Source organism: Oryctolagus cuniculus, chromosome 13, assembly GCF_051225735.1.
Source record: "Oryctolagus cuniculus isolate XC-2025 breed Fujian yellow rabbit chromosome 13, ASM5122573v1, whole genome shotgun sequence".
NCBI classification, from domain to species: Eukaryota; Metazoa; Chordata; class Mammalia; order Lagomorpha; family Leporidae; genus Oryctolagus; species Oryctolagus cuniculus.
In genome coordinates, this window is record NC_142879.1 from 5,047,325 (window position 1) to 5,073,868 (window position 26,544).

A 26,544-nucleotide genomic window follows, 5' to 3' on the forward strand; every position below is an offset into this window, starting at 1 on the left:
ATAGTAAGAAGAAAAATTGCTGTTCCTCAATAGTAGAGATAAGGGCTGTAAACAACCATCAAATCTCAAAGTGTCAATTTTACTCCTATATATTACAATTTTGGTATTCTATTATTTACCACAAATCAGGAAAAACACATGGTAATTTTCTTTTTTGGACTAACCTATTTCACAAAGTATAATGGTTTCCAAGTGCATCCATTTTGTTGCAAAAGACATGATTGCATTCTTTTTTAGGGCTGAGTAGTACTCCATAGTATATATATACACCATCATTTGTTTATCTGGCATCAGTTGGTGGTCCTCTGGGTTGATACTATATCTTAGCTATTGTCAGTTGGGTTGCAGTATACATAGGGTACAGATAACTCTTTCACATTCTGATTTTATTGCTGTTGGGTAAATTCCCAGGAGTAGGATTGCTGGGTCATATGGTTTTTCTTTTTCAGCTTTCTAAGGTATCTCCATAATATCTCTCCCAGTGGCTGCACAAGTTCACATTCCTACCAACAGTGGATTAAGGTATCTTTTCTCCCAATCCTCACCAGCATTTGTTGTTTTTTGATTTCTGTATGGGAGCTGTTCTAACTGGAGTGAGGTGAAACCTCATTGTGATTTTTATTTGCATTCCCCTAATGTCTAGTGATTTTGAGCATTTTTTGTTGGTCTGTGGACCATTTGAATATTGTCCTTGGAAAAATGCCTGTTCAAGTCCTTTGTCCATTTCTTAACTGGAGTGTTTGTTTTATTGTTGTTGAGTTTCTTGAGATCTTTATAGATTCCAGATATTAATCTTTTATCAGTTGCATAGTTTGTAAATATTATCTCCCATTCTGTTGGGTGCCTCTTCACTTCACTGGGTGTTTCCTTTGCAATGCAGAAGCTTCTCAGGTTGATGTAATCCCATTTGTCTATTTTTGCACTTACTGTCTGTGCTTCTGAGATCTATCCCAAGAAGTCTTTGCCTATGCAATATCTTACAGAGTTTCACTAATGTTTTCCTCTAGTAACTTGATAACAGATTGTAGGTTTATATCATTGATCCATTTTCAGTTGATGTTTATACAAGGAATAAGGTAGGGGTCTTGTTTCATACTTCTGAGTGTAGATATCCAGTTTTCCCAACATCATTTGAGAAGACACCGCTCTTTTTCTAGGTAATGATTTTGGCTCCTTTGTCAAATATTAGGTGGTTGTAGATGTATAGATTGATTTCTGGAGTTTCTGTTCTGTTCCATTGATCTACATGTCTATTTTTTTGTGCCAGTACTAGGCTGTTTTGGTTATAATTGTTTTGTAGTATGTCTTGAAATTTGGTATTGTGATGTCCCTGGTTTTGTTTTTGTTGTATAAGATTGCTTTAGCTATTTGGAGTCTCTTGTGTCTCCATATAAATTTTTGCATTGTTTTTCCTAGATCCGAGAAGAACCTCATTGGTATTTTGGTCACACTGAATCTGTAAATTGCTTTTGGTAGTATTGACATTTTGAAGATATTAATATTCTAATGCATGAACATGGAAGAATTTTCCATTTTTTGTGTCTTCAACTTAATTCTTTAATGTCTTATAATTCTCATCATAGAGACCTTTCACCTCCTTGCTTAAATGTATTTCAAGGTATTTAATTTTTTTGTAGCTATTGTGAATTGGATTGACCTTAAAGTTCATTTTCGGCCATGGCATTGTGTTGTTCCAGACTGTAGTGGAAATGCTTCCAACTTTTCACTATTCAGTAAGACGCTTGCTGTGGGTTTGTCATAAATTGCCTTGAAGTGTTGAGGAATGTTCCTTCTATACCCAATTTGCTTAATTTTTTCATCATGAAAAATGGTATATTTTATCAAATGCTTTCTTTGAATCTATTGAGTTAATCATATGGTTTTTATTCTTCATTTTGTTAATGTGATGTATCACATTATTGATATGTGTATGTTGAACTATCTGCATAGCAGGGATTAATCCCACTTGTTATAGGTGAAAGATCTTTCTGATTTGTTGTTGGATTTGATTAGCTAGTATTTTTTGAGGATTTTTGCATCTATATGCATCAAGGATATTTGTCTATAGTTGTCTTTTTCCATTGTATCTTTTTTGATTTACAAAACAATTTAACACTGGTTTTTGATTTGAAAAACAATTTAACACTGGCTTCATAGAAGGAGGTTTGGAGGATTCCCTTCTTTCCAGTTGTTTCGAAAATCTTGAGACTTGGAATCAGTTCTTTTTCAAAAGTCTGGTAGAATTCAGCAGTGGAGCCATCTGGTCCTTGCATTTTCTTTGTTGGGAGGGACATTATTGTTGATTCAGTCTCTGTTTTGGTTATTGGTCTATTTATGTTTGCTATGTCTTCATGATTTAATTTCAGTGGATTTTCCAATTTGTTGACAAATAGCTCTTTGTAGTAAATCCTGTTGATTCTTTTTATTTCTGTGGTATCCCTTTTTATATCTCCCTTTTTATCTCTGATTTTATTAATTTGGGCCTTCTTCCTCTTTTTTTGGTTAATTAGACCAATGGAGCATCAAATTTGTTTATTTGAAAAAAAAGCTCATCATTTCACTGATCTTTTGTATTGTTTTTCGGTTTCAGTTTTGTTTATTTCTTCTCTAATTTTAATCAGTTCTTCTCTCCTAATTTTGGGTTTTGTTTGTTGTTTTGCTAGGACACTGTGATGCTCTGATAGCTCATTTTTGATGCCTTTCCAATTTCTTGATGTAGGCACCAGTTGCTATAAATTTCCCTCGTAACATTGATTTTGCCATTTTGTATGTATTTTGATATGTTGTATTATCATTTTCATTCATTCCCAGGAATTTTTTATTTCTCTTTTGACTTCTTCTATGACCCACACTTCATTCAGGAACAGGTTGTTCAGTCTCCATGTGTTCACATACATTCTAGAGATTCCAGCTTCATTACATTGCAGTCAGGAAAGATACATGGTATGATTTCAGTTTTTTTTTTGAATTTTCTGAAAAATGCTTTATGGCCCAGCATATAGTCCATCCTAGAGAAAGTTTCATGCACTGATGAAAAGAATGTGTATTCTGCAACTCTGTGTTGAAAGGTTCTGAAGATACTTGTTAGGTCCCTTGGTTTACATGTAGATTAGCTTTGATGTTTCCTTGTTGATTTTCTGTCTAGTTAATCTGTCCATTGATGAAAGTGGGGTTTTGAATTCTCACATTATTATTGTATTGGAGTCTATGTCTCCCTTTAGATCCATTAACATTTGCTTTAAATATTCAGGCACTATGGCATTGGGTACATACATATTTGTTATAGTCACAACTCCCTATTGAATTGAACCCTTAATCATTATATAATGCCCTTCTTTCTCTTTTTTAACAGGACAAAATTCCTCTTATTGAAGTCTGTTCTGTCTGATATTAAGATTGATATATCTGCTCATTTTTGCTTTCTATTAGCATGGAATATATTTTTCCATCCTTTCACTTTTGGTCTACAGGTTGCTTTGTTGATGAGGTGTGTTTCTTTTTTTTTTTTTTTTTTTTTTTTTGACAGGCAGAGTGGACAGTGAGAGAGAGAGACAGAGAGAGAGAGAGAGAGAGAGAGACAGAGAGAAAGGTCTTCCTTTGCCGTTGGATCACCCTCCAATGGCCGCCGCTGCAGCTGGCGCACCACGCTGATCCGATGGCAGGATCCAGGATCCAGGTGCTTTTCCTGGTCTCCCATGGGGTGCAGGGCCCAAGCACTTGGGCCATCCTCCACTGCACTCCCTGGCCATAGCAGAGAGCTGGCCTGGAAGAGGGGCAACTGGGACAGAATCCGGCGCCCCAATCGGGACTAGAACCCGGTGTGCCGGCACCGCAAGGTGGAGGATTAGCCTATTGAGCCACGGCGCCGGCTCGAGGTGTGTTTCTTGTATGCAGCAAATAGATGCATCTTATTCTTTAATCCATTAAGCCAGTCTATATTGTTTAATTGTAGAATTTAGGCCATTTACATTCAAGATAGGGACACACACTCTAATATTGTAGAATTTAGGCCATTTATGTTCAAGATAGGGATATACACTCTAATATTGAAATGCTGTTGTGTTCCTTTGGGGAAGTCATGTTGTCCTCCTTACTTTTGTTTCTTGAATGTCTCCATTTATTTTTAGGTATGTGTGGAAATACTTGCTTATTTTCCCCTCTGATGGCTTTTATCTTTGAACTACAAAGGCTTAGTGTGTTGCCGGCCTTTTCAGTGAATATCCAGATATATGTGCTGGGTGTGGCCAGGGAGCAGTGGTCAGTGCTCCAGGGTGCGGTGCGTATTGAAGGTGATGTCCAAGTTTCTCACGGTAGAACTCCTCTATTTTCAGCAAGGGGAGGGTATGATCACCTCTGTTGGAGTAATCACACCCTTGCTTCCTCTCTTTCATGGTGACCCATGCCAGGGGTTAGCCCACAGTGGGGGCAACACTCACCCATGCAGCCTTGACTGCATAAAGGACCTGTGTAGTGCTCAATATGAGCCTGGATTCTCTGCAGTCACCCACCCCAGGGGATCAGGGAGCTCTGAACCACTGGTGCTGGACACAATGATTGCCCAGAGACCCAAGTGCACCCTGCACCATTTTGTGCAGTCACAGAACTCCCAGTCACAGCATGCAAGGCACCCACAGTCATGGGGTGCAGCGGGTCTACTCTGCCCCACTAGCTTCTCATGTCCAGGTAGAGTAGAGATGTTCCCAGAGCCAGCTGCCTGCGGGTGACTGCCTTGGCAGTTTGAGTCCCAGAGCCTGTGATATGTTGAGAGGATGGGAGACCTCACAGTCCTACCTGGGTGCCCCACCCCTGCCAACTCTCCTAGCAAGACTCAAACTAGGGAACATGGGTTTTCCCCCTGGTAAAATCCCCTCATTGCATGTCCGCACAAGAGCCACCACAGCCGATAGTGGTGTCAAAATGGCACTTTCTCCCCACCTGTTGCCAGGCACCATTGTGGGAGAATGGGGAGAAAGAGACATGATTTTCTTTCACTGGCCGGAGGAGTTACAGTATGGTCCACAAGTCTCCCTCCGGCAAGATCACCAGTGTCATGGGCTACATAGTATGCTCTTTTTTTCTTTCTTTTTTTAGCGATTTATTTATTTATTTATCTGAGAGGCAGAGGCAGAGAGAGAGAGAGCAAGAGGTCTTACCTCCACTGGTTCACTCCCCAAATGACCACAATGGCTGGAGCTCAGATGATCTGAAGCCAGGAGCCTGGAACTTCTTCCAGGTTTCCCACGTGGGTGCAGGGGCCCCAGGACTTAGGCCATCCTCTACTGCTTTCCCTGGCCATAGCAGAGAGCTGGATCGGAGGTGGAGTAGCCAGGACTTGGGCCAGCGCCCATTTGGGATACCGGCACTGAAGGTGGTGGCTTTATCCACTATGCCACAGTGCCGGCCCCCATAGTATGCTCTTACCTCATTCTCCACAGCCAGGGTGTCTCCCATCTCCTGGCCATGGGGGACAAGTGTGGTGTCCGTGCTCACTGCTGCGTACCCACCCCTCCCATGCTGCCATGCTGCTCCATAGCACCCTGCTTCCTTCTGTAGAGTTTCCACTGCAAATTTCTCTCCACGTCTCCCCTGGGGATGCACTTTGCCTTTTTTTTTTTTTTTTTTGCTGCTATTTTCTCCTTATCTGAAGAAGCATATCTTTTCCCTATTCAGCCATCTTGTAATCCAAGTTAATATACTTGATTCTGTTTTTCCACAAACTTTTAAAATAGTTTCCTACAAACTGTAAATTAAAAGTTAGTATCTGAGAGCAAACACAGAATTCAGCAGAAAGGTAATAGTCCTGAAAATTTCCCTGTGACGAGGCTGTTGTGATCAATCTCCTGGGTCAAGGACTAAACAAATTTGGAAACCAAGAGTAAAGAATAGTGAAGACCTTTGGGACACCAGTGGACACCACCTCCCATTTATTTCCCTTTTCTCATTGTCAAACCAGGGAACAGGTGATATTTAAAAAAAAAAAAAAACATTAAAACAACACCAAAAAAACCCACAATGAACCCTGGGGAATTCTACCCAGAGACTATATTAAATGAACAATAGAATATATAAACATATCAAAAATTGGCAACAGACTGAAAGATATAACTTCCCTCTGTACATCCCCGTATCCTAACAGGTGGGAAATTTTAAAGAAAAAGTATTTGTGATAAAAAAATCTTAAATTATTATAACAGTATCTTATATCCAGAGAAACAGATACTGACATTCCTTCAGTTACTTAGCTTTTTTTAAATATTTATTTATTATTTGAAAGGCAGAGTTACAGAGAGGCACACACAGAGAGAGAAATAAGATCTTCTAAATGATTCAATTCCCAAATGGCCACCATGGCCAGGAGGCTGGAACTCCATCTGGGTCTCCCATTTGGGTGGCAGGGGTCATCCGCTGCTGCTTTCCACAGCACATTAGCTGGGAGTGGGATCAGAAGTGGAGCAGCATTGACTCGAACTGCTGCCTCTATGGGATGCTGGCATCACAGATGGTAGCTAATCTGCTATGCCGCAACACTGGCCCCCTCAGATATTTAGTATTTTTTTGTTTATGTTAAGATTGGCTGCAACATTTTACAAGAAAGCAAGGTAATAAATTTTATTTTTAAATTCTGAATTTATTTTTTTTCACTTGAAAGAATACATTACTTTATAGCTAAAATTCAAGGAGGCATAATAACATCTCTGCTCCCCAAATTCTCAGGACCTAAGAGTTCTCAGTATTTGTTATGCTTTCCTGCACCGCCACTGTGGAATGGAGAGAAGAGAGCCCCTGTGTAGCTGAGTACCAGCAATGCCCAGTTGCTGGCAGACAGGCAAGTGCAGCTCCACATATTTCTCATCTCTCCAGTGGGAAAACTGGACAACAGCTAGAGCAATATCATGAAAACTGTCACACACTGAATAATTTTTTAAATTAACAACCTTAAATAGGGCAAAAGGGAGAAACATACTCAGCTGTAATTCTAAAGTTTGGAGTAAAAACAAAAACAAAAGCATCCACGCCCATTGCTGGATGTTTTGTATGCAGTGTCATAAGGCAGCATTCTAGTATAAAGTTTTTTGTTTTATTTTCTGCACACAGATTTCCCTCGCTTAGTGGTTCATCTTAGATTTTTTGACTCTGTGATAGTGCAAAAGTGATATGCAGTGAGTGGAAAGCATACTTCAATGCTCAACTTGGATTTTTCTTGGGCTAGTGCTATGTGGTTCAGACCTGTCTCACATGCTGAGTAGTGGCAATTTGCACTGTGATCATGACTGGAATGACTCACCCTCTACAGTGGGCTATGCAGCTCCCCTAAGATGTGCAATTGGTCAGATGCATTGAATGCATTTTAGAATTAAAATGATTGAAGAGGTTGGCGCTGTGGTGTAGTGGGTAAAGCCCCCGACTGCACTGCTGGCATCCCATATGTGTTCCAGATCGAGTCCCAGCTGCTCCACTTACAATCCAGCTCTCTGCTATGGCCTGGGAAAGCAGTAGAGGATTGGTCAAGTCTTTGGGCCCCTGCACCCACGTTGGAAACCCAGAGTAAGCTCTTGGCTCCTGTGTTCAGCTTACCTCAGCTCTGGCTGTTGCAGCCATTTGGGGAGTGAACCAGTACTCTCTCTCTCTCTCTCTTCCTGCCTCTGCCTCTGCTTCTATGTAACTATGTACCTTTCAAATAAGTAAATAAATCTTAAAAAATTAAAATATTTTAAGCTTATGGTGGGTTTATTGGGATGTAATCCATGTAAATAAAGGAGCATCTATGCATCTATTTATATTCCAGAGAGTTTGATTTGTTGAGCCCACCAGTCATGTTTGAAAATCCCAGTTGCGTAATTTAACTTCCCCAGATCCTCTGAGGTCAGTATGACCATCATACCCACAACAATCATGCTTTGCTCCCATTCAGTCTAGTTGCCCCACAGGGTTCTGACACCAGCATCACACCTGCTCCCACTCCTCTGGCTGACAGGAAGAAGCCAATGTGATTGAGAATTCATCCCTTGCTCTTACATGTAGCCTTCCGTTTCCTTGTCACATTTGCTCCTCCCTGTTATGTTTCAGCCCTTCCCTGCCCCCTGGCCTCTGCTTTTACATCTGATGATTTTTGTTCTTCATTCAGGACAGACACGAAGCCCTAGTCCAACAGTCTCCTCTGCTGTTCTGCTTTTGCTGCTCCTCTTGGAGTCTCTAAGAGCCTCCAAGGTGATTCAAAGAGATTCCTGGAATGAGGAAAATAGACTTTTCCAACTACAGTGATGTTCCCAATTCCCAGGATTTTCAGTATGACCACTTAGCCACCTGTTCACCTGTAACTCTTGTCCATGAGTGTGGGAAGAGGCTCAAGAACCACCTCGCAACAGAGTAGGAGCCTCATCTACCCTACAACAATAGATTTCTACCCGTATTAACTGTTACGCTACACAGTCTCGGTCACTCTCCATTCTTCTGGAAACAGTCTCAAGAATGCCAAAATCAGAGACTTTGAGTAAAACTCCAACTGTTAATCTCGATTAAAAATAAAAGCCAAAGTACTTATTTGATATTGTGTACCTCATGCTTGAAAGTTTTGCATCCCAATTATAGCAGCATTAGAGCCAGGCTAACACAGTGTGGAATGTCTGGGGGTTCACATCAAGGTTCAGACATTTATTCTAGAAATACAATATTATTACCAAAATGACAGTTCTTACTCTCAAAGGATAGACATCACATCAGTTATGAAGCACAGCTCTTTTTCAATTGCTAAACATTAGACTGAAGATGGTATTAAGGCTGTCAACAATGGCAGATCTTGCTCTTTTACAGGCGCTAAATGACTGACATGTTTCTAAAAGATAATATACACCATCAATGTTTTTGATGACATGAGAAACACATCTTTAAAGTGAAGGATTTGGTGCTAGCAGTTGGCATTTAACATAATCATTTTATTCAAAGCCCTAGAAACATAGACAGTAGAAACAAGGAAACCACCTTCATGTAGCCCAAACACTATACCCAGCACTGCTCTTAGCACTTTACACTTGTAAGCTCACCTAACTCTGTGAGAAAGTTACTATTGTCTTTCATTGCTTTTAAAGAGGGAGTAAGAGAGACAGGTAGCATCTCACCAGGATGGTGCAGTCTTTGAGATTTGAATATGTGCTCTCTTACTTATGTAAAAATGACTAAGATGAAACCAGAGACACAGAACCAACAATGTTTTAACTTCATGAGTAGTAAATCTGATTTTCAGGATTTGGAGAATACAAAACTGTGGATGACAAAGACTTTAAATAGCCATGTTTAAAATTATACTCACTAATCAACAAGAATAGGCACTTGCTTATTGCAGTTTTTGAAAGCACCTGTAGGATTTTATAAAACATTTAACCCTTTTAGGCCTCTGGGCCTTTTTCATTCGGATAATCATCATGTCTGATAACAACACAAGATCACCAGACTTTTTAACTTTTGGACATTTGAATTAGTAGCATTTTACATCATTATAACAAAATTTAGCACCGTTTCACATCTTGACAGTACCTTTAATATAATCCAAAAACCTGTCTTAGTTGGAACCTACCTGGAAATATCAAAGTCCAAGAATTTGGAACTTTGATTTTTTTAAACAATTTTTGAAACATAAACTTCCCACTCCTTCTCCCCTTCCATTCACATCAAGATTCATTTTCATTTCTCTTTATATACAGAAGATCAGTTTAGCATACATTAAGTAAAGATTTCAAGAGGGAGTGGGAAAGGGGAGGGTTGCGGGTGGGAGGGACATTATGGGGGGGAAGCCATTGTAATCCATAAGCTGTACTTTGGAAATTTATATTCATTAAATAAAAGTTTAAAAAAAATAAATCAAATTGAAATTAAAAAACAAACAAAAAAAGAAACATAAATTTGATCCAATAGAAATCATGCTATTGCTGTCAGTCTAGTCTGTTTTTATACAGAATAAAATATCATGACACTTTTTGAGCTACCTTTTTTATTAATTATGCTTTAGCCTTATGCTAAAGGATAATTTTCAAAATGGAGAATTAATAATTTTTCAAGCATATCTAGTCTTTCTGGACAGAAAATCTGCCATCTCAACCCTTTCAGAGTAGAAATTCACACACAAGATGAACTCTGCTCTGTTGGTCGTGGCCCAGAAGTTCTTGGTTACCAATAAAAGACCATGGAGAACAATTAGAGAATCCTACTATTTAGATGTGACAGTCACTGTTCTAGCACTTTACATAGAAAGCATCTTTACATAGAAAGCATCAATTCCAAGCCTTCTGTACACTTAGATATCGGTTAATATGTTTTAGAAGGATGATGTGTCTACTAATCAGACAAGTGAAGCAAATGGCGATTTGCTGATGAATGACAAATTGATGTGGTCTAAAGGCAAAGTCTCTGTTCCACCCTGTTCCAAGACTTATGTCTGAAGCTTATGAACTGTGTGACTCAGGAAGGCTTTCTGGTTCTTGGGCTCAGTTTTCTCATCAGGGAAAAGGTGCTAGTAGGAATGCTTGCCTAAGAAAACCGGTGGGAAGATCAGATGAGGTGGTTCATGTTGAAATCCTCCATAATGGTTAGTGCTGTTTGTCCTCTAAACATAGAGCTTTCTCTGCTTTTTGACCTGCACTCTTTACCTGCCATGGTTCAGAAGCAAAATGACGCAGAAGGCTGCCTTTTAGAAAACTTGGAAAAATCTGCCAGTCACTGGGTTTCTACCCTTTGGTGTCATTTCTGATGATTTAAGTATAATCATCCATAAAATGTAAAATGGAGTTAAACTAAATGTCTTTAAAGCCTTTTGTGGTAATGAAATTTTATGATTTTTTTGTTAAGTGCAGAAATCATCACATGAGATTCAATCACCTAAAATATTGAATGTCAAAAATTTTAAACATTATTTAAATAAAATAGTGATTTTTTTCATAGAAAACAAAATCATTTATTTGTTTAATTATCCCATGATCTCTATTTTCATTTTTGTAAAGATAAGCATAATTTTTATTATTAAAAATAATCTTTGGTAAGTCTAACTATAAGAGAAATTATGTATTATGACACAAAGAATTGAATGAATTTATTAATCCTTGGAATTAAAGACAGATTCTGAAACGAAATTAAAAGCAATATTTTCTGATTGTATCCTAATACATAGTATAGACACAAAATGATATACAGAATCACTATTTACTGCTATCACCAGCATTCTCAATTTCTCTATAATTCCTAAGGGATAGGAATATACAATTCATATTTAAAAAATTAGATCCTTTAGTTTTTGATGAAAATGCCCAGTGAGTTTCTAACACTCAGTGTAACTGCCTCTTTTGAAATAATCCCTCACAATTCTACAGAAGTTACTCCATACTCACTCTAAATGGGAAGATGAATGTATACATGGCATAAACCAATATGTATTGTACATTGAAATAGACTTTCAGAAAATATCAATAGATTGAAGTAATTTTTAATATAACTAGCCTTAACATCTTTTGATGAAACACTGAGATAAAAAAGATAATTTCTCTTCACTTCGTTATGTCTGCTTTTAAAAATAAAGTGTAGGTGTGGGTTCAGTTGTCAGTTTCAAGTTACAACAGTGGAGAGCTTTGATAAGTACACTACCAAGTATAGTATTTTGGTGTCCGTGAAGTGTTTTTTAGGTTATTTACATTTTGTTAAGCATTGAAGTTTCTTAACTCTTTAATAACCCAGCATCTTAATGTCTAAAATGTAAATATGTCTATAGAGAAGATTTGTGATTAAATTAAATAATGCATAAAAATACTGTGAAATGTATGATGGTTAATATCCCTTTGGAATGCATACATTATTTTTGAAAAATATTATTTTACAAAAATATTTCTCCTTAAGCACTTTGATGTGTTTTCTGACTGTCTTAAAATGAGAACTTTGCAGGATGTACACGAAGCTGAAATAGTGGCCAATTTCACCATGTTATGTATGGTCGAATCTGCCCTTGACAGCAAGGTATCCAACTTCGATTTCTGTGTTCCTGTGTGAAGATTACAGTGGGAAACTAAATAAAGAATCCCTCTCACCTCCAGAAAGACCCAGAGACTGTTTATTCAATGTTTTCTCTAGCAAGAGAGTCAGCTCCCAATATTTATGCTGGTCTCAGACTCAAATGCAGACTCAGGTGTGGGAAGCTCTACAGTGTAAACAAAACAAAACAACGAAAGGGGCAGTCCTCAGGTAATTTCAGCTGGAGGTAGACTATTTGATGGATATGATAAGCATATTTGGCCATCTCTGGCTAGTTCTAAGTGGGCAACAGGGAAAAATAGGGCAGGTGTAGAAACTGCATGAATTCTGAGCCTTCTAGCCCCCACACAGGAAAGGCTGTAGCTCATCTTCCCTAAGTGCTGGCTACAGAGCTTTCTGCTGCCCTGTGATTCTATCTTGTCTGTATATTCCATCTCTAACCAAGCTAAGGTAGCTCACCTTTGTCCTGTGTCTCACTAAAATCTCACATTTTTAAACGTTTTGTGAATATTTGAAAGTGCCCTTTTTTGTTCTAGAATAACTCACTGAAATAATTTACATCTAAAACAGTCTATAGAAATACAAGTATACAGTGAATTGGAGAAATCTAGTTTACTTAGAAATTGCATGCATTACAGAACAATATTACACAATTATCTTCTCTTTTACAACCAACTTTTCTTATTATGAAAAGTCCCTTTGGAATAGATTAAATGAAGCTGAATATATTGAGATTCTAAGAATACAGTTTCACTGAAACTTGATATCATTTTGTTTTTAAAATGCTTCTTGATTTTTATTTATGTGAATGGCAAAGAGATAGAAAGGGGAAAAAAATCAGAGAGACAGAGAGAGAGATATCTTCCATCTGTGGGCTCACTATGGGGATTTGAAATCGGAAAGACCCCCTAAAATTTACCCTGAAATGTGGCCCCTTAATGTTCCCTAGAAATACTATCCGGGGTGCCACATGCGCTACCGGAATTTGGGGTGCCTTACGATTTCACCACAGGCTTATTACCAAATCCCCGATATTAATAAGCCCGAGAGGGTTCTTGCCTAGTATTTAGAGAAGAATTCTAAATACCGGCACAGATAAACGAGGCAGCACGGTACGTTTTAAGCTTTTATTTAGTAAGAAAGGTGCATAAGAGAGTGAGAGCTTTATTTAGGGGAAAGAAGTGAATAGGGGTTCATACCAAGCACCAGGAACCAGCCAAGTGGATGAGCATCTAGGCCAGGAAGCCTAGAGCACATGGCCCGAAGGCCATGCGCCCTGGAAGCGCGGGGCTGCAGCAAGCCCTGTCCTGGCAAGAGGTCAGGGAAGAAGAGCATGCCCCGGGCACACTGTGCCCCAGGCTTTTAGCCCACTTCCAAAGGGGAGTGGTTCATTAACCTGTTTGGCTGGTTGGCACCTAGGTCTGGCCAGGTAGGAGGATGAGGACACACAGGGGCGTGGTGAAGGCGTGGTCTTCCAGCTCACAAACCTAATCAGTTTTAACCTATATGCCTGCCCACTTCAGATTCAATCCACATCTCCCACCTGGGCGCCAGGGACCCAAATACTTGTGTCATCGTCTGCTGACTCCAAGACTACACGTTAGCAAGAAGCTGGATGAGAAGCAGATGGGGGACTGGATCCCAGGCACTCCAATGGGAAATGCAGACTTCCCAAGTAGTGGCTTAACCTGATGCGCTACAGCTCCTGTCTTGGCACTTTATATCTATTTGTTTTTTAACTTTAAAAAATATACATATATAAAGGGAGCAAATATTATGTATTTTATATATACAATTTTAAGAGCATAATGATGCTTCCCACCTTACCCTCCTTCCCCAACTCCTACACTATCTCCTCCTTCTTTTCTTATGCTTCATTTAATTTTTGCAATGGCATACTTTCAATTTACTTTATAATTACAAGCTTAGCCCTCCACTGAATAGAGAATTCAATGAGCAGTAAATAGCAAAACCACTGTTCCTCAAGAGTACAGACAAGGGCTCTAAACAATAATCAAATCTCAAAATGTCAATTTGCTCATACACATTACATTTTTTGTACTCTGTACCTCAGTTACTACAGATATGGTAATACATATATTTGTCATTTTGCTCCTGGCTTATTTTACTAAGCATAAAGGTCTCCAGTTAGACCTGTTTTATTGTGATACTGCTGTTTCAGTTTTTACTTTTATTATTATTTTTTTCGGGCCACAGCAGAGAGCTGGCCTGGAAGAGGGGCAACCGGGACAGAATCCGGCGCCCCGACCGGGACTAGAACCCAGGGTGAGACCTGTTTTATTGTGAAAGATAGGATTTCATTTTTTTTTTTTTTTATGCCTGAGCAGTACTCCATAGTGTATATATACCACAACTTCTTTATCTAGTCATCAGTTAATGGACATCTAGGTTGATTCCGTAACTTGGCTATTGTGAGTTGAGCTGATGTATACGTGGGGAACAGATAATTCTTTGATTTGTTGATTTAATTTCATTTAGGTAAATTCCCAGGAATGGGATATATGGTAAATCAATTTTTAGATTTCTGAGGAATCTGCCTCCATAATGATTGTACTGGTTTACATTCAAACCAACATTGTGTTAGTGTGCCTTCTTCCCCCAAATCCTCATCACCATTTGTTATTTTTTGTTTTTTTGGTGATAGACACTCCAACTGGACTGAGGTAAAACCTCAGTACCCTGATGGGTACTGATCCTGAGCATCTTTTCATTTATCTGTTGGTCTTTTGTAGTTTAGCCTTTGAAATTGTGCATATCCTTATCCCATTTCTTTTTTTTTTAATTTTAATTTTTTAAGATTTATTTCTTTATTTGCAAGTCAAAGTTACAGAGAGGAGAGAAACAGATAGAGAGATCTTCCATTGTCTGATTCACTCCTCAAATGGCCACAATGACCAGGGCTGTGTCAGGCCAAAGCCAGGAGCCAGGAGCTTCTTCTGGGTCTCCCACATGGGTGCAGGGGCCCAGAGACTTGGGCCATCTTCTGCTGCTTTTTCAGGCCACAGCAGAGAGCTGGATTGGAAGTGGAGCAGCCACGGCTCAAAAGGGCACCCATCTGGGATGCTGGCCCTGCAGGTGCTAATAGGTAATCATACAAGTGAAAGAGATAAATAAAATAAACCTAATGATTTTTTAAAAAGTTGTGATAGATTGTGCCAGTATTTCTGTACTATGACAAATAAAATTAGCTAGTTTTCCTAGATTTTTTGACCTTTTTTCCAGAAAGAATCCTTTGTCATATGTCTGGCCTAGAGATAAATAGAATGATATTACAGATAAATCCTGTGCTTATTTAGTACTATGAAAAGTATACCTTTATATGTAATTATGAAGAGAAAAAATATTGTGTTTTGTTCATAAATATTAATAAAACATGGTTTCATTTACTTTAGCCTCACTGATAATTTTACCCCTGAAATCATCCTTCTTATTTTCTGCTATAGATATTTATTGGTTTACCCATGAATGATATGAGTACAAAAGTGTATTTTGTGCTGTGAACTTGTTGTGTAGGAAGCATGCCTAAGTTTTTAACTATTAATTTGTAGAAATGTGTGTCAGAATATGTGATACATTTCAGTGTTTGAAAAGTGACTAAATAAAAAAAATATCTGATTTATTCTGGTGAACATCAGGAATTGTTCAGTGATTATGGTTCAATTTTCATAATGTCATATAATTGTCAAAACATCTTCGTTTTATATCAGTATCTTTGGCCCTGAAATGATCAATGAGTTAGATTGGACTAGTGATTATTATCCTCTTTTATTTCTATTATATTAATTTTAATTGATAATACAATAATTGTATAAATTTACAGCATGAAGTGTGACATTTTTATACACATATAATATGTATAATGATCAAATTGAGGTAATTGGCATATTTATTACCTCAACCATTTATTGCTTTTTTGCATTGGGAATATTCAAAATCCTCTCTTATAGCTATTTGAAATATAGACTAACTTGCAAATAACCTTAGCTATCCTTCTATGTTTTAGTACACAAGAAATTTTTCCTCCCAGTTAATGATAATTTTACAGCCATTATCCAATCTCTCCTCCCCACTCTTATCCCCCTACCATTCCCAACCTCTGGAAACCTAAATCACATTTTCTATTTCCACGAGATCCTTTGTTTTAGCTTCCACATTGGTTGAGTATCTGGAGCATTAGTCTAGCTGCAGCTGTCTTATGTCACTTAACATTGAGTCCTCCAGGCTCATCCCTGTTGTCACAGATAGCAGGACTTTATATTTTTGTGTGTGAGTAATATTTCATTGTGTATGTGCCACATTCTCTTCATTCATTCGTCCATGAGGGGTACTCCAGTTGCATCCCAATTTTGGCTATTGTGAATAGTGCTGCAGTAAACATGGGAGTGCAGGTTTTTCTTGATGGTGATATCATTTTCTTCAGATATTTTCTTTTTTTTTTTTTTTCTTTTTTTTTAACTTTTATTTAATGAATATAAATTTCCAAAGTACAGCTTATGGATTACAATGGCTTCCCCCCCATAACGTCCCTCCCACCCGCAACCCTCCCCTTTCCCACTCCCTCTCCCCTTCCATTCACAACAAGATTAATTTTCGATTCTCTTTATATACAGAAGATCAGTTTAGCATACATTAAGTAAAGATTTCAACAGTTTGCTCCCACACAGAAACATAAAGTGAAAAATACTGTTTGAGTACTAGTTATAGCATTAAATCTCAATGTACAGCACACTAAGGACACCAGTTTCTTGCAGCATCTTTGTTTTTGTCCATTCTGAGTTAATATTTTTGTACATCGCGAGAGGGAGGAATCTAGTATCATTCTTTTCTTAATAAGGATATCCAGTATTCCCAGCATCATTTATGGAAGAGCATGTCTGTTCTTCAATAGATGTTCTTGCTGCCTTTGGGAAAACCAGTTGGCTGGAGATACATGGATTTATTTTTAAGTTCTGTCTTCTGTTCCATTGGTGTATGTGTGTGTCTGTAGGTATATGCCAGTATGATGTTGTTTGGGTTAGTGTAACTTTGTAGTTTTATTTTTTTTAAGATTTATTTATTTATTTGAAAAGCAAAGTTGCAGAGGGGGGAGCTCTTCCATCTGCTGGTTCACTCCCCAGATGGCCACAATGGCCGCCACAATGGCCAGAGCTGTGCCAATCCAAAGCCAGGAGCTTCTTCCAGGTCTCCCACATGGATGCAGGAGCCCAAGCACATGGGCCATCTTCTACTGCTTTCCCGGGCCACAGCAGAGAGCTGGATTGGAAGTAGAGCAGCCGGGACATGAACTGGCACCCCACTGGGATGCTGGCACTGCAGGCGGAGGCTTTACCTGCTACACCATGGCACCAGCACTTGTAGTTTGTTTTCAAGTGAAGTGTTATGATGTTTTTAGCTTGGTTCTCTTTGCTCTGGATTGCTTTGTCTAACTAGGTTCTTTTGTAGATTCACCGATTTTGAATTTGGTCTTGTCTGGAGCTTGTGGTGTGGGGCACAGTACTGTTGAGCTATTGCTCGCCACTTCCCAGTCAGCCCCAGGCTCATAGAGGGTAAACAGCTGGCTCTGTCTTGTGCTGTGCTGCTAAGCGATGGTGTTTGGTACCTTAGGGTTACTAAGTACATTTTTGATATTTGCAACAATATTTCTTCAGATATTTTCAAACAGTGGGATAGATGCATCCTGGCCATCCTGTTTGTAGACTTTAGAGGGACTCCCATGCTGTCTTCCATAATGGCAGTGCTAATTTACATTCCCACCAACAGTGTATGAGAGCCCCCCTTTCTCTACAACTCACCAGCACTTACCATTTTTTTTTAATCTTTTTGATAACAGCCAGTCTAACTGGAGTGAGCTGATATATCATTCTGGTTTTGATTTGTACTTTCTTGATGATTAGTAAAGGTGAATACTTTTTCATATACCTGTTGGCCATTTTTAGCTCTTTTAAGAAATGTCTGTTCAGATCCTTTGCCTAGTTTTAAATTGGACTCTTTTTTTCTCTGTTGAATTGTTTGATTTCTTTATATAGTCTGCATAATAATCAGCCTATTGTCATTTATTCAACCTAACAAGAAAGATAGGTCAAGGTCAAAACACATTTTTTGTAGACAGAATTCAAGGGCAGCAAATGGTTGAATTTAATTTGATGTGTAAGCTAAATTTTAATTTTTTTTCCGTATAATATTATATGTGAGCAAAATTGAGGTTGAAAATAGGGACTCTTACTAATTAATGTCATCTGAAATAATTCATGAAAATAATAATACTACTTTCCTAATTCATCTAATTAATTTTCTCACTCATGATTATTCTAAAAGATTTTCAGTGTATACTCTTTTGTTAAGCTTCATACTTTCTATTAGAAGTAATATAATATTGATAAAATAAGACTCATTCTATAGATGGATGTGTTCATATAAATTATTTTTCTCAGGAAACACACATTTATACACTTCTGCTTCTTGCAGCTGATCTGTCAATCAATGAAATTGAATTCTGTAACTAATTTTAGTTTCCAAAAAATAAATAGAAAATAAAATGAAAAAAAGTAATATTAAACTTAACATGCTATTAAATCTCTTTGGTCTAATATAATAACATATTTTAAAGTAAATGTTGAATCTTAAAATTCTTAGTTAACATCTTGATCAGTTTGGATACAATTACTTAAAAACATCCCACTTCAGCCATTATACATTTCAACATGACACATTTCAACTTGCAACTCTGAAGGACTGGCATTGCCAGACTTGTCTCATATAGGCAGCTATAGTCTCCAAGTTCACTTTGTGATTATAAGTTTAGAACAAAGTTTTGGGATGGTGTCTAACTTGTTGCCAAAATTTGTATTTGTGTTTCACAATTGGAAAAGCATTTGGGGATACATACTATGAAACAGACAGAAGTCTAATTGAATTCTAGCTTTGTCATTTGTAGCTGTGACTTTTGTACAAGCACTGTAACTGCTATGGGTCTTAATTTCCCCAGTACTTGAAATTGAGTTTCCAGAATCTATCTTTACAAGTTTATCATTTGAATATTTGCCAATATGATTTTCCTAGCATGAGACCTTAGACCTAATGGGGCAAATAAAGGTATCAATTATTATTAATTAAGGTAAAATATATTCAGTTTTACTTTAGCAATAATTTATTTGCTTAACTATAAAGGGATGGGGAAAAATATTATCCAGTTATAAAATGCATACACCATTGACATCATTCTTTTTTTTTTTTTTTTTTTTTTTTTGACAGGCAGCGAGGACAGTGAGAGAGAGAGACAGAGAGAAAGGTCTTCCTTTGCCGTTGGTTCACCCTCCAATGGCCACCACAGCCGGCGCACTGGCTAATCCTCCGCCTTGTGGTGCCGGCACACTGGGACATCATTCTAAAAATAAGTTACAGATGTATTTTTAAGCCTGTCAATGTTGATTTTCTATCATTGAGAACAGATTGAGAAACAATTTTGTCTGTTTAAATAAATGTAAAATCTACAAAGCAAGTCTGTTGGATAGGAAGGAAGTGAGGTTAAGTTTCGCTCCATGTGCAAGAATCAAGAACCACTGATTTTCAGTAGCTGGTAGACCTAGACTCTGGATCTATGAAGAATGAAGAAGTATCCAGAGCAAATATGCCATCCAAAGATCATGGATTCTGTGAAGCTCATGCCTTGCAACTCACTCTCCTAAGGGTATACATAAGACTCATGGCTATGTTACCGGTCAATGGCAGGGTTCTTGTCTCCATGCAAGAAAGAATTCAGGTGTGAGACAGAGTAGTGGAAAAGTAAAGTAACCAAGTTTATTAGGGAAAGGACATCCGTAAGAACAGATGGGCAGCTCTCCAGACAGGACCTGAGAGAGAGTGCCCAGTTGCTCGGACTTGGGAGAGGAGTGAGGTTACATGGCTGAGTGGAGAGATTACACCTGGGCAGGCCAGGTGGGTGACTCAGCAGAGAGGCAGAGGGCTGAGCATGCAGTCCAGTTGAGGCCGGGGGTTTTTGAGGAGATGGGTCTTTGTCTTCACACATCTCATCCTGAAACAAAGGATTTTATGGCTGTAAATATTAAGAAGCTCCTATCTGAGTGTTCCCCTGAAGGTATCAGACAGGAGGAAGCCTAGCTGGCGCCATCCTGGGTTCAGAGGAAGGGTGAGGAGGACCCCCTGTAGAATCAGGATCTGGAGCAGGGGATTTGAAATGCAGATACTGGGCTGCATCTGGGAGATTGTGGAAGATTTGTCAGGCAGAAGAGGCAGGGACCCCCACCTGGCAGGTTATCAGGTAGAAGGGGACAGGACAGGATGAGAATACTGGGCTGCCCCTGAAACATTATTGGGATGACTTTGAGATGCAGATGCATATGCTGGGCATAGATGTCTTCTCTTTAGGCCTGTCACACACACATAAGCTCATATCTGACTTCCTACCTAACAGCTGCATGAGCAATGGCCAAGATTATCCTCTTGTTTTTAACTTTTATTAAATAAATATAAATTTCCAAAGTACAACTTTTGGATTATAGTGGCTTTTCCCCCCATAACCACCATCCCACCCGCAACCATCCATCTCCTACTCCCTCTCCCATCCCATTCTTCATAAGATTCATTTTCAATTATCTTTATATACAGAAGATCAATTTAGTATATACTAAATAAAGATTTCAACAGTTTGCACCCACACAGAAACACAAAGTATAAAGCACTGTTTGAGTATTAGTTATACTGTTAATTCACATAGTACAACACATTAAGGACAGAGATCCTACATAGGGAGTAAGTGCACAGTGACTCCTGCTGTTGATTTAAAAATGGACACTCTTGTTTATGATGTCAGTAATCACCGAGGCTCTTGTCATCAGCTGCCAAGGCTATGGAAGCCTCTTGAGTTCGCCAGCTCTGATCTTATTTAGACAAGGTCATAGTCAAAGTGGAAGTTCTCTCACTTCAGAAAAAGGTACCTCCTTCTTTGATGGCCCATTCTTTCGGCTGGGATCTCACTCACAGAGATCATATAGAGAGAGTGAAGAAGTGAGATACACAGGGCAAGAAGGCAAAAAGGGAGGGCGGGGCCAGCATGGTGACATAGAGGGTAAAGCCACCGCCTGCAGTACCAGCACCCCATATGGCCGCCAGTTCGAATCCTGGCTGCTCCACTTCCAATCCAGCTCTTTGCTATGGCCTGGGAAAGCAGCAGATGGCCCAAGTCCTTGGGCCCCTGCACCCACTTGGAAGACCCGGAAGAAACTCCTGGCTCCTTGCTTCAGATTGGCACAGAACCAGTGGATGAAAGACCATTCTCTCTGTCTCTCTCTGTCTCTCTCTCTTTCTCTCTGTGTGTGTATGTGTGTGTGTGTAATCTTAAAAAAAAGGGGGGGGGAGGGCATGAGAAAGAAAGACACACACAAAAGGAAGCAAGGAAATCAACTATTGGGATTGCATCAAATTGAGAAGTTTCTGTACTGCAAAAGAAACAGTCAGGAGAGTGAAGAGACAATCGACAGAATGGGAAAAAATATTTGAAAACTATGCAACAGATAAAGGGTTAATAACCAGAATCTACAAAGAGATCAAGAAACTCCACAAAAACAAAACAAACAACCCACTTAAGAGATGGGCCAAGGACCTCAATAGACATTTTTCAAAAGAGGAAATCCAAATGGCCAACAGGCACATGAAAAAATGTTCAAGGTCACTAGCAATCAGGGAAATGCAAATCAAAACCACAATGAGGTTTCACCTCACCCCGGTTAGAATGGCTCACATACAGAAATCTACCAACAACATATGCTGGCGAGGATGTGGGGAAAAAGGGACACTAACCCACTGTTGGTGGGAATGCAAACTGGTCAAGCCACTATGGAAATCAGTCTGGAGATTCCTCAGAAACCTGAATATAACCCTACCGTTCGACCGAGCCATCCCACTCCTTGGAATTTACCCAAAGGAGTTTAAATTGATAAACAAAAAAGCGGTCTGCACCCTAATGTTTATTGCAGCACAATTCACAATAGCCAAGACCTGGAACCAACCTAAATGCCCATCAATGGTAGACTGGATAAAGAAATTATGGGATATGTATTCGTTAGAATACTATACCGCAGTAAGAAACAACGAAATCCAGTCATTTGCAACAAAATGGAGGAATCTGGAACACATCATGCTGAGTGAAGTAAGCCAGTCCCAAAGGGACAAATACCATATGTTCTCCCTGATCGGTGACAACTGACTGAACACCAAAAAGGAAACCTCCTGAAGTGAAATGGACACTATGAGAAATGGTGACTTGATCAGCATAGCCCTGACTGCTAATGGACAACTTAATACATTATCCCTCTTAGTATTTTTTTTGTCTGTTCTACTTAATATGACTGGTTTAATTCTGTAATTATCACACAGTTATTCTTAAGTGTTGAAAATTAACTGAAATGTGATCCCTGTTAAACATAAGAGTGGGAATAAGAGAGGGAAGAGATGTATAATTTGGGGCATGCTCGGGCTGACTTGCCCCAATTGGTAGAGTTGGAAACATACCAGGGGATTCCAATTCAATCCCATCAAGGTGGCATGTGCCAATGCCATCTCACTATTCCAAGGGATCAATTTCAGTTCACAATTGATCATAATGAAAGGACTAAGAGTCAAAGGGAGCACATAAACAAGTCTAGTATCTGCTAACACTAACCGATAGAATAAATAAAGGGGAGAGTGATCCAACATGGGAAGTGAGATACTCAGCAGACTCATAGAATGGTGGATGTCCTAAATAGCACTCTGGCCTCAGAATCAGCCCTAAAGGCACTCGGATCTGGCTGAAAAGCCCATGAGAGTATTTCAGGCATGGAAAGCCAAGACACTCTGGCAAAAAGATCTCTGTGAGTGAGATCCCAGTGGAAAGAACAGGTCTTCAAAGAGGGAGGTGCCTTTCTCTGAAGGGAGGAGAGAACCTCCACTTTGACTATGACCGTGTCTAAACAAGATAAGAGTCGGAGAACTCAAGGGGCTTCCATAGCCTTGGAAACTCATGACTGGTGCATAGGGAGATTACTGATGCCATAAACAGGAGTGTCAATTTGTAAAGTCAACAACAGGAGTCACTGTGCACTTACTCCTCATGTAGGATCTCTGTCCTTAATGTGCTGTACACTGAGGCTTAATGCTATAACGAGTACTCAAACAGTATATTTCACTTTGTGTTTCTATGGAGGTGCAAACGATTGAAATCTTTACTTAATGTACACTAAACTGATCTTCTGTAAAAAAAAAAAAAAAAAAAAAGAAATTATCAATTCCCAACTTGACTCTCACTGGGATTAAACATGACAATAGGTCTGATCTGATTTCATCATCATTTAAAAAAAAATCATCTATTATTTTTCACTTTATGTTTCTGTGTGGGAGCAAACTGTTGAAATCCTTACTTAAGGTATACTAAGCTGATCTTCTGTATATTAAGATAATCGAAAATGAATCTTGATGTGAATGGAAGGGGAGAGGGAGTGGGAAAGGGGAAGGTTGTGGGTGGGAGGGACGGTATGGGGGGGGGAAGCCATTGTAACCCATGAGTCGTACTTTGGAAATTTATATTCATTAAATAAAAGATAAAAAAAAAAATAAAACATGATGTGAAGTAAAAGAAGCCAGAAAAAAAAAAAAAAAGAAAGAAAGGGCTGGAGGAGTAGAAGGAGGGAGGTGGTGATCTAATGAGGCTGAGAGGGAGGAAGGTAGGACCCCTGGGAGGTGATAAGAATGCCATTTAAATATCTCAAGTTTCTGTTTGCTTCATGAAAGTGGAGTTTCCTTTGTATTCTGCTAGAATCCTGATTTCATGGTCTCCCTCAGCAGCTGGAGCTCTAAGGGAGTTGCAGGTAATACTGCTTTCAACAACCTAGAGCCGTTAGGGGGGAAAGCTTCTCCTTAGAAATCATTTAAGCTATCGAAATGCTAGCAATGCTTCTTATGGAAACTGAAGTGGATTTTAACAGGGATTCCCAATAGGGAAGAGTGGCAGTCACAGCTCATGCAGGGGCTGCAGTGTTATTTGCCAGTGGGGGCTCGTCTCACAGCCTGACCAGTATACTCAGAGCGAGTGTGGAAGGGACATCCAGTCCCCAAAAGCATTCTGATGGCTTGAGTCAGAGTTGATGAGACAATAGCCATACAGCAGGGTGAGAGCATACATCCAGGTCATGAGATATGAATTCCTGGACCCTTTAAGCACAAAATCAGCCCCTCAGTACCCCCACCCGCTGTGGGCCCGGCTCTGTGCCTGGCAGTCCCACTTCAGAAATCCTTTGAGTTACAACCTGGCCTTCAGAAAAACCCTTGTTAAATCCATGGATAAGACTTGGGATGTTTAACAACGCAGGGTCTTATCAGTTTGAATTAGATAATTAGCTGTCAAAAAGAGCTCCTAGGGACTGCAACATAGGTTAAGCACATTTAATTGAGCAGAAGAGTAATGGGGACAGAAGGATTTTCACAGTTCGCAGCTGTGCTACCCTCTGCAATACGAGGGCACTTACTTCATTGAAAAACCTGAGAATAGTACATAAAAACAAATCTGCATTCCCTGATTTTGCCTAGACTGCCCAGCATCTGGATAGAACCCGTTCTTTTCTGTTGTCCCACAATGGATAAGAAGCATAGTGTCCTGGACAGAGACCAGCACACTGATGCAGACACAGCAAGGACAGAACGCTCCTGTGTCAATTCTAGGATAACTGGATTGCAAATCCTGCTCAGAAAGACAAGCAGAGGACAGAAGTTTATTTTCATGATAAATTGTTTTCTTATAAGTCCTTGCAAAGGTAAAGACAAAACCATGGCTTAAATATCTCTCTACAACATTATTATTCCAATTTCTTGATACATTTTCTATTCTTCTTACTTATTGCAGTGAAAAATCCAAGAACCATACATAAAACAAATATGAAAAGACTCACCTTGCACCAGGGGAGTGGCCCAAGAGGACTGGAGGAGCCAGACACCCAGAAATGCTGCCAGTTGCAGATTTAAAGTGGTCCTAAAATACTTGCTCTCTCTAGCAGAAAACTAGGAAAGAAAGTGCCTAGCAAGATAGAAAACTTTTGACAATAACCACCGTGCTCTAATGAAATAAACCACAAAAATCCCAAGCCACTACACCTGCGGAGGGTTCCCAGTGCTGCCTGCAAAGCCTGGGTTCTACCCTCACCTATTTGTTGAGTTTCCCCAACTGACCAGGCAGGCGGGTGCTGGAGAAGTGGAGCAAGGAGCTCAGAGGTGCAGGACCACTGATGGTTATATAAGGGATGCTTCTTCCATCCTCTGGCGGTGTTAGTGGAAGCCACGTGAAGAATCAATCCTAAGAATGGTGCCAGAAGAGGCCTGGGAATATGCGATTTAAATATGATCCTGAGAATTACACTATGATACTCAAAGTGCCCGGGCTTCCAAGGAAGATCACTCAGCAGGACCTCACGGATGCCTGTAGCCAGACAACCTGGATGGTAGGGTAACCACGGCACTATAGCATCTGCCTTGAGCAAGCTTCTGTGGGCCAACATGCTCTTCCTGGAAAGAGAAGAGAAAGAGAAGACGTGCAGAAGAACCACATGGAAGAACAAGAATCCATAGACGAAAAACCAATAGATGCCTCTACAGCTGTCTAATGAAATCACTGCACTTAGCAGCACAATCTACCTTCGTTTTTGGGTCGACTTGGTATTATATGAGGTTTAGACTTTCATGAAAAAGACATATTCTCTCTCTCACTCCACACCCCACCAGCTTTGTCTCTTTCTCTTCCTCTCTTTATTTCAATTTTTTTTTCTTAAATTACCTCATCTGAGAACAGTTTGGGCTGATTTCTTCACCAGAGTGCTCTTAAGAAAAGATAGAAAGTTTCTCATTGACAGTGGGTTGGTTTGTTAAAAAGACCATCGACCATAATTGTTGGATAAGAAAATAAATTTCATATCCCACTGTCTACTCTAACCCACTGTGGGGAGCAACTCGGACTAGACTAAGTTACTGGAATTAAGACTTATTCTATGCATCTGCTCTCCCACAATATGGCACTGGGAGAGGAGTAAACAGCTTTTACACAGCTGCCTCTCGCCAACTTGACAAGCTGCAGGAGCTGCTCCTGATTGGAGGAGAGCAGCGTACTTGGCGTGTGGGTAGCAGAGTTAGGATTGGTGGAAGAGGACTATAAAGGAGGAGAGAGACAACATGCATCAGGAACATCTAAGGGGAACACCTGAATAACATCTGAGCAGCCCCCGAGAGAGCCGGCCGGCGGTGTGCCGCTCCTCCGCGGAAGTGGGGAAAGTGGCAGGGGGAACCGCCCTTCCACAGAGGTGGAAGGGACGGCAGCCAACCGGGGAAGAACCAGCAGCAAACCCGGGGAGGGCCGAGCAGACGAAAGAACAGTGCAGGGTCCTGTGTCGTTCCTCCACGAAGAAGGGGAGCGACAACCCACGTATGAGGTTAGTGTTGCTATGAGCTGGAGTTCAGGGGCCACCCTCTGTGCTTGGC

The 26,544-nt window shown here is 39.7% G+C and overlaps 1 long non-coding RNA gene across 1 annotated transcript; it reads right to left on the reverse strand.

Annotated features, from left to right (window-relative positions):
* Nucleotides 1-19,823: 19,823 nt before the first annotated feature.
* Nucleotides 19,824-26,091, reverse strand: LOC149122470 (uncharacterized). Its single transcript, XR_016219295.1, has 3 exons — nucleotides 25,847-26,091; nucleotides 24,969-25,578; nucleotides 19,824-20,062 (listed from the first exon to the last, which is right to left on the reverse strand). It is a non-coding gene; the product is annotated as an uncharacterized LOC149122470 (long non-coding RNA).
* Nucleotides 26,092-26,544: the final 453 nt, after the last annotated feature.